The sequence below is a fragment of the Ovis aries genome, chromosome 9, assembly GCF_016772045.2.
Source record: "Ovis aries strain OAR_USU_Benz2616 breed Rambouillet chromosome 9, ARS-UI_Ramb_v3.0, whole genome shotgun sequence".
NCBI classification, from domain to species: Eukaryota; Metazoa; Chordata; class Mammalia; order Artiodactyla; family Bovidae; genus Ovis; species Ovis aries.
Genome location: NC_056062.1, coordinates 26101887 through 26110952, shown reverse-complemented (window position 1 = coordinate 26110952; position 9066 = coordinate 26101887).

The following is a 9066-nucleotide window of genomic DNA, read 5'->3' as shown; positions in this document are numbered from 1 at the left end:
ATTCACTTCAGTTCAGTTCAGTTGCTCAGTCATGTCCGACTCTTTGTGACCCCATAAACCACAGCACACCAGGCCTCCCTATCCATCACCAACTCCCAGAGTCCACCCAAGCCCATGTCCCTTGAATCGGTGATGCCATCCAAGCATCTTATCCTCTGTCGTCCCTTTCTCCTCCTGCCCTCAATCTTTCTCAGCATCAGGGTCTTTTCACATGAGTCAGCTCTTCACATCAGTTGGCCAAAGTACTGGAGTTTCAGCTTCAACATCAGTCCTTCCAATGAACACCCAGGACTGATCTCCTTTAGGATGGACTGGTTGGATCTCTTTGTAGTCCAAGGGACTCTCAAGAGTCTTCTCCAACACCACAGTTCAAAAGCATCAATTCCTCAGCACTCAGCTTTCTTTATAGTCCAACTCTCACATCCATACATGACTACTGGAAAAACCATAGCCTTGACAAGACAGATGTTTGTTGACAAAGTAATATCTCTGCTTTTTAATGTGCCGTCTAGGTTGGGCATAACTTTTCTTCCAAGAAGTAAGCGTCTTTTAATTTCATGGCTGCAGTCACCATCTGCAGTGATTTTGGAGCCCAGAAAAATAAAGTCAGCCACTGTTTCCATTGTTTCCCCATCTATTTCCCACGAAGTGATGGGACTGGATGCCATGATCTTAATTTTCTGAATGTTGAGCTTTAAGCCAACTTTTTCACTCTCCTCTTTCACTTTCATCAAGAGGCTCTTTAGTTCTTCACTTTCTGCCATAAGGATGGTGTCATCTGCATATCTGAGGTTCTTGATATTTCTTCCGGCAATCTTGATTCTAGCTTGTGCTTCTTCCAGCCCAGCATTTCTCATGATGTACTCTGCATATAAGTTAAATAAGCAGGGTGACAATATACAGCCCTGAGGTACTCCTTTTCCTACTTGGAACCAGTCTGTTGTTTCATGTCCAGTTCTAACTGTTGCTTCCTGACCTGCATACAGGTTTCTCAAGAAGCAGGTCAGGTGGTCTGGTATTCCCATCTCTTTCAGAATTTTCCACAGTTTATTGTGATCCACACAGTCAAAGACTTTGGCATAGTCAATAAAGCAGAAATACTGATTAGCTACATGTAAACAAGTGACAGACTCATAACATTTAATATATTTATGTGTGTGTACATAGATACATGGGCCTTGTTTTCTGAGTCCAATACTAAGATAAACAGTTCAACAGGGAATTTTATTAATTTATGAATTTCCTTAAATTAATGTCTTACAGTCAATTCAGATTTATCACATTCAGGTGTATGTATCTGAAATGAATAAAATTATCTGAAATTGGACTGTTATCAATATAGGAAATACATTCACTCTGCGAACAAGTATGTACAACATAATTACAAAAAGCCACTGTCTAAGCTTTATGCAGACTCATGAGATCAAAAAAATTATTCCAGTAAAAGCTCAAGGAGAAAATATTTGTGTGACACACACCCCTGTATGTATACACACGTACATATGTGCGTGTGCACTTTTAGAAACAGGGATTTCATGATGAAAGCACTTTGAGCTAAATTTGTTTATCCCTCTGAACTTTTAGTTTTCTCCATTCTAAACGTAAGCATAATTATGACTGTTTCTATTTCGTGGAGATGTCAGAATTAAACGAGATGATATATATGAAAATACGTAGCTCATGCGGGACGTGTGATAGAGAATTTTCGCCTCTTACTTCTCTTTTCGTCTCTGTTCCTACTTATCGTGAATCTCGCCTTGCACTATTCTTTTTGCAGGAGCCATAGTAGTAGATAAAATCCTGCCTGCTGCCAAGGACAGTTTTGTTGGGAAACCAAAATTGTTCATAAACAGATTAGAGAACTTCAGGGAAGAGGCTATAACCAAGCATTCACTCATGTGCTTCATGCTTTTATGTGTATAAAGTAGAAGGTGGGAATTTTGAAAAGTGCTGGTTAAGATTTCTTCAAAGTTAATCCTCTTAGATTATGGCCAGCAAGAATTCAAGATAAGATCCCCAATGAGCCAGAAAAGTCAGAATCAGGTCATTGTCACACTGCAAAGATGCCCTGAATGCAGGAAGCCCTGGAGGAACAATGATGGACAGAAGAGAGGCAAGAGGAAAGACAGGGGATGTGCTGAAGCCAGGCTGTAACAGTCAGATGCCAGGAACTGGGGAAGTGTACCAGAAGGAAAGGAGTCTTCCATCTGGGCCCAAGCTCCATCACCCACTCAAGTCCTGATGCTTACCAATGTATGCCTGTGCAGCACACCCAGGTGTACAGCACAGGCTGAGTAAGGAACATTTGCTCACCTCAGTGACATGGATAGCAATGCCCTCACCTAGTATAGTGAACACTGAACCAGCAACTAGAAGACCCAGAATCAGATCTCCCTTCGAATTAACAACACCGTGTGTGTGTGCTAAGTCACTTCAGTAGCATCCGATTCAGTGCGACCCTATGGACTGTAGCCCACCAGGTCCCTCTGTCCATGGGATTCTCCAGGCAAGAATACTGCAGTGGGTTGCCATGCCCTCCTCCAGGGGATCCTCCCGGACCAGGGATGGAACCTGCATCTCTCACGTCTCCTTCATCGGCAGGCAGGTTCTTTACTACCAGTGCCACCTGGGAAGCCCAACTGCTCCATAATATTGGGCAAATACCTTCCCTTCGTGTCCTTACTCGCAAAGTGATGATGTCCACTCTCTTTCACATATTGTGTGAGATCCAGAAGAAATAAATATGAAGCCTCATAAGTTAGTGGTGAGGGACACAGAGTGCCTGGATTCAAATCCCAGATCCCCCACTTCAGCAGTACCTGATTTCAGTAAGTGTAGCTATTCTTCAGGGTCCTCATCTGGAAAATGGATTAATAAGATACCTTTTTCATGGAGTTGTTGTGAAGAGTAACCGGCAAACCATGTGAAGGTGTTACAACAGAGCCACACCCACAGTAACAGTCAATAAATGTAATGTGCACCATGATCATTAATGAGCACATGTCTGTGAACAGGCGATGTGGGACCACAGGGAACCTGGCTTCGGGTTCAGACAGGCTTAGGTGCTGATTCAAGTCACACCATTATGAGCTGAATGATTTGAAGGAAATTACTTAACGCCTCAATATCAAGTTTTTAATTTGCATAGTGGTCAGGATAATTCACTGTTCCAGGTGTTCTTAGGAAGATTTGAAATAGCCTATATCCAGCAAATGGCACATGTTATATTTTAATGAGTGGGAGTTATTACGTGTAACGATAAGGTAAGAGACACATCTAGAAAGTATTGCTATTAGAATTGATATTATTGTCAAGGTATTTCCTAAGACAGATATGACTTCTCAGATGCTAAAACTGAGACTCTCCTGAGTCAATATGAGTGAGGTGAACCATGCAACTGGGAAATTTGAGAACCTCATTTCAAGCAAGCATAAACGCATCTTCCTTCACAGAAAACTTGATCAGAACAGACTTTATTCACACAGTTCATCCATCCCCGGTGGTTTGCATTTATGGTGGCACTTTGCCCAGCCCTCTCTCCTCTCTGGTCGAATGTATTGGTGAAACTGAGGAGGAGAACATCAAAATGTCCCGGGAGGGAAATGCCACAGGTAGCCTGAGGACATGAGCCCTGTGTCCTGTGGGCCTGGACCTCGACAACACTGCCACTGTCCTTCCCAGAAATGCTGGAATGTGGATGAGGGCCAGCTGGACCCAACTGCCATGGAACAGACCAAAGGGCTGCAAATGGGCCAGGAGGAAGCTTAGAAGATGTATCTCTGAGAATGCGGCTGGTGGTGCATTCTCACCGTGCTCTTCAAAGCACTGGCTTCATCCCAGCTCTAAGTGCCAAACACCCAGCGGAGTGAGCAGCACACTTCTAACTCCTTGTAGGGAGTCCTGGCTCAGAGGAGCCACAAAGAGAAAGAGCCCGGCAGTGATTAAGTTCCTTGGGTGTGGCAAGTACAAGTACCTGGACCCCATTTGATCCCCACAACATCAGTGTCAAATTCCAATCATTATCCCATTATACACAGCCTGGTATGTTGTGAGCCTTCAACAAATGCTAGCTGTTATTATTTTTGCTGTCATCCTTCCCATTGCAAATGAAGAGAATGAGCCTCATGACTGAGAAATCACTTGCCCACGGTCATACAGTTGTTAGTAACAAAGCTGGGACTCAAACCAACATATCTACCTCCAAAACATACCAAAAAAATGCTAGCATCAAAGATTACAGCCATATAGCTTATTACATACCTTCCCTGCACTGGGGGCCAACCAGGTGCACTGGCCAAGGCAGGTAATTCCCACCTCCTAAAAACTTTATAGAGTCTAATACAGTGGGCTTCTCAGGTGGCTCAGTGGTAAAGCATCTACCTACCAATGCAAGAAACCTAGGAGACACAGGTTCAATCCCTCGGTTGGGAAGATCCCCTGGAGGAGGAAATGGCAATCCACTCCAGTATTCTTGCCTGGAAAATTCCATGGACAGAGGATCCTGGCAGACTAGGGTTCATGCAGTTGCAAAGAGTCAGACACGACTGAGCACGCATGCATAGTAATTTTCAAACTATGAGTCCTGGCCTTCAGTAGTTCGTGAAACCACTTGGAGGTCAGCACAAATGCCTTTTTAATGATATTGAATCAAATTTAAACAAAAAATACCTCTTACATAATTCAATGAAGTAATGACACTTTTGTTATAATCATGTATATTAACATGAATATGTTTATACGGGATCATGATAATACAAAATGTAGATCTAAAGATAAGGGTCAGAAGTATTCCAAAGCTGGCGTCTCTCATGATGTGAGAGCTGGACAATAAATAAGGCTGCACACCAGACAATTGATGCTTTTGAACCATGGCAGAAGCTTTTGAGAAGAACTCTTGAGAGTTCCTTGGACAGCAAGATCAAACCAGTCTATACCAAAGGCAATCAACCCTAAATATTCATTGGAAGGAATGATGCTGAAGCTGAAGCACTGATACTTTGGCCACCTGACGCAAAGAGCCAACTCTTTGGAAAAGACCCTGATGCTGGGAAAGACTGAAGGCAGGAAGAAAAGGGGAAGACAGAGGATGAGATGGTTGGATGGAATCACTGACTCAATGAACATGAGTTTGAGCAAACTCTGGGAGGTGGTGAAGGACAGGGAAGCCTGGTGTATTGCAGCTCATGGGGTCGCAAAGAGTTAGACATGACTGAGCACCTAAACAACAGCAATAACTTTCAAAGCTGTTAATCTAGAAGATACGCAAGCAAGTGACAGAGATTTAAGTGGTTCAGTTACTTGATTGCAAACGCTTCTCATTGGTCTCTTTGGGAATGCTTGGTGCCCTTAGAACTCCTTATTGCCAAATTCAGACTTAAATTGAAGAATGTAGGGAAAACCACTAGACTATTCAGGTATGACCTAAACCAAATCCCTTAACGATTATGCAGTGGAAATGACAAATAGGTTCAAGGGATTAGATCTGATAGACGGAGTGCCTAAAGAACTATGGATGGAGGTTCATGACATTGTATAGGAGGCAGTGATCAAGACCATCCCCAAGAAAAAAGAAATGCAAAAGGGCAAAATGCTTGTCTGAGGAGGCCTTATAAATAGCTGAGAAGAGAAGCTAAAGGCAAAGGAGAAAAGGAAAGATATACAGTTTTGAATGCAGAGTTCCAAAAAATATCAAGGAGAAATAAAACCTTCCTCAATGATCAATGCAAAGAAATAGAGGAAAACAATAGAATGGGAAAGACTAATGATCTCTTCATGAAATTTAGAGATACTGAGGGAACATATCATGCAAAGATGGGCACAATAAAAGACAGAAATGGTATGGACCTAACAGAAGCAGAAGATATTAAGACGAGGTGGCAAGAATACACAGAAGAACTATACAAAAAAGATCTTCATGACCCAGATAACCATAATGGTGTGATCACTCACCTAGAGCCAGACATCCTGGAGTTCAAAGTCAAGTGGGCCTTAGGAAGCATCACTATGAACAAAGCTAGTGGAGGTGATAGAATTCCAGTTGAGCTATTTCAAGTCCTGAAAGATGATGCTGTGAAAGCGCTGCACTCAATATGCCAGCAAATTTGGAAAACTCAGCAGTGGCCATAGGACTGGAAAAGGTCAGTTTTCATTCCAATCTCAAAGAAAGGCAATGCCAAAGAATGTTCAAACTACTGCACAATTGCACTCATCTCACATGCTAACAAAGTAATGCTCAAAATTCTCCAAGCCAGGCTTCAACAGTGTGTGAAACTGTGAACTTCCAGATGTTCAAGGTGAATTTAGAAAAGACAGAAGAACCAGAGATCAAATTGCCAACATCAGTTAGATCATCAAAAAAGCAAGAGAGTTCCAGAAAAACATCAACTTCAGGTTATTGATTACACCAAAGCCTTGATTGTGTAGATCACAACAAACTGTGGAAAATTCGTGAAGAGATAGGACTACCAGACCACTTGACCTGCCTCCTGAGAAATCAGTATGCAGGTCAAGACACAACAGTTAGAACTCTACAAGGAACAACAGACTGGTTCTAAACTGGGAAAGGAGTACTTCAAGGCTGTATATTGTCACCCTACTTCATTTAACTTATATGCAGAGTACATCATGAGAAATGCCGGGCTGGATGAAGCACAAGCAGGAATCAAGATTGCCAGGAGAAATATCAGTAACCTCAGATATACAAATGATGCCACCCATATGGCAGAAAGGGAAGAACTAAAGAGCCTCTTGATGAAAGAAAGTGAAAGAGGAGAGTGAAAAAGCTGGCTTCAAAGTCAACATTAAAAAAACTAAAATCATGGCATCTGATCCCATCACTTCATGGCAAATAGATGAGGAAACAGTGGAAACAGTGGCTGACTTTATTTTGGGGGGCTCCCACATCACTGCAGATGGTGACTACAGCCATAGAATTAAAAGACACTAGCTTCTTGGAAGAAAAGCTATGACCAACTTCAACAGCATATTAAAAAGCAGAGACATTACTTTGCCAACAAAGGTCTGTCTAGTCAAAGCTATGATTTTTCCAATAGTCATGTATGGATGTGAGAGTTTGACTATAAAGAAAGCTGAGTGCCAAAGAATTAATGTTTTTGAACTGTGGTGTTGGAGAACACTCTTGAGAGTCCCTTAGACAGCAAGGATATCAAACCAGTCAACCCTAAAGGAAATCAGTCCTGAATATTCATTGGAAGGATTGATGCTGAAGCTGAAACTCCAATACTTTGGCCGTCTGATGCGAATAACTGACTCATTGGAAAAGACCTTGATGCTGGGAAAGATTGAATGTGGAGAAGGGGATGACAGAGGATGAGATGGTTGAATTGATCACCAACTCGTTGGACATGAGTTCAAGCAAGCTCCAGGAGTTGGTGATGGACAGGGAAGCCTGGCATGCTGCAGTCCATGGGGTCACAAAGAGCCGGACAAGACTGAGCGACTGAACTGAACTGAATCAGTGGCCTTAGTGGTACCTGTAGTGGAGGGAAGGGGACATCATGGCCCACACACAGGTAAGGGGCTCATGGGACAAGATGTCATACATGAGACTTCTGAAATCCATGTTGAACATCACAGTACACTGAATCCATTAACGTAATACGAATTGAGTTTTGAATCAAGTTCGAGTAAAATCATTTTTTTGATTCCTATATGAATACTTGTTTCCAAATTTAATTTTTTTTAATTGAAGTATAGTTGATTTACAATGTTGTGTGAGTTTTAGGTACACAGAAAAGTGATTCAGACATACAAACACACACACAGATGCACATACACATATACTTATGTACATACAGATATATGAATATATTCTTTTCAGATTCTTTTCCATTATAGGTTATTATAAGATATTGAGTATAGTTCCCTGTGCTATGCAGTAGGTCCTTGGTGTTTATCTATTTTATATATGGTAGTGTATATACGTTAATCCCAAACTCCTAGTTTATCCCTCCTCTCCCCTCTCCCCTTTAGTAACCATATTTTGTTCTCTATGTCCATGAATCTTCAATCCAATTATTTTTATTTAACATTCAACTAACATTTTTTAGCCCCTCTGGGTATGAGCCAGTGTATTAAGCACTGCAAAGAAGTTCAAAATACAGATACACTGTTACCTTTCCCTGGTACTGCTCCCAGTTCCTTCCACAAACATGAACTGAACCCCTTTTACATACTAGAACCTGAGCCAAAAGCTAGGGAGATCAAAGCTAAGCCAAGCTATGTTGGAGTTTGTGGCCAAAGGAGTTTTTGTATGAGTTTTTAATTGCTAATTTTTTCCAGAACATTAGAATGGCTGAAAAATCAAAACATAGAAGCGTTAAAATTCACATTAAATTTAAAGGCTTTATTTATACCCCAAACTGAATTTATTATAATTTTACTTTCCTAGTTTTATTGGAAGCAAATTCATCAATAACATTTCAGAATCAATTCCTAGCTTATCTCATTTTCAGCTGGGAGAAATTCCATGTCTGATGATTACCCTTGGCCAAGTGATGATCTTAAATAAATTTTAATTAAGTTCAGTTTACTGATCCTGTCTTAATTTTAAATGTTGATATTATGTTCACCTTGGAATGTTTGCACTCATTTTGATTTTTAAAGCCATTCATTAAAATATTAAATCATCTTGATTGTTTATATTGCCCACTGGCTTCCCACCAAATATTATGCCCAGGCAAGCACCTTGCTGGGCTTCCCAGGTGGCACTACTGGTAAAGAACCCAGTTGCCAAAGAAGGAGACATAAGAGACATTTTGTCAATCCCTGGAGGAGGGCATGGCAACCCACTCCAGTATTGTTGCCTGGAAAATCCCATAGACAGAGGAACCTGAATAGGCTGCAGTTCATAGGATTGCAGAGGCGGACACAACTGAAGCGACTTGGCACTAGCACTAACAAGCACCTTGCTGAGTCTGCCCTAGTCTTAGCACTAAGGGACCCATAAATGAGTTAGGACGCAGACCTTCAGCTGTTATAATCCAACAGGAGACTCAAGGTAAACACATACAGTTAGCATTCTTGAGCATTTATTGTGTTGCTCTA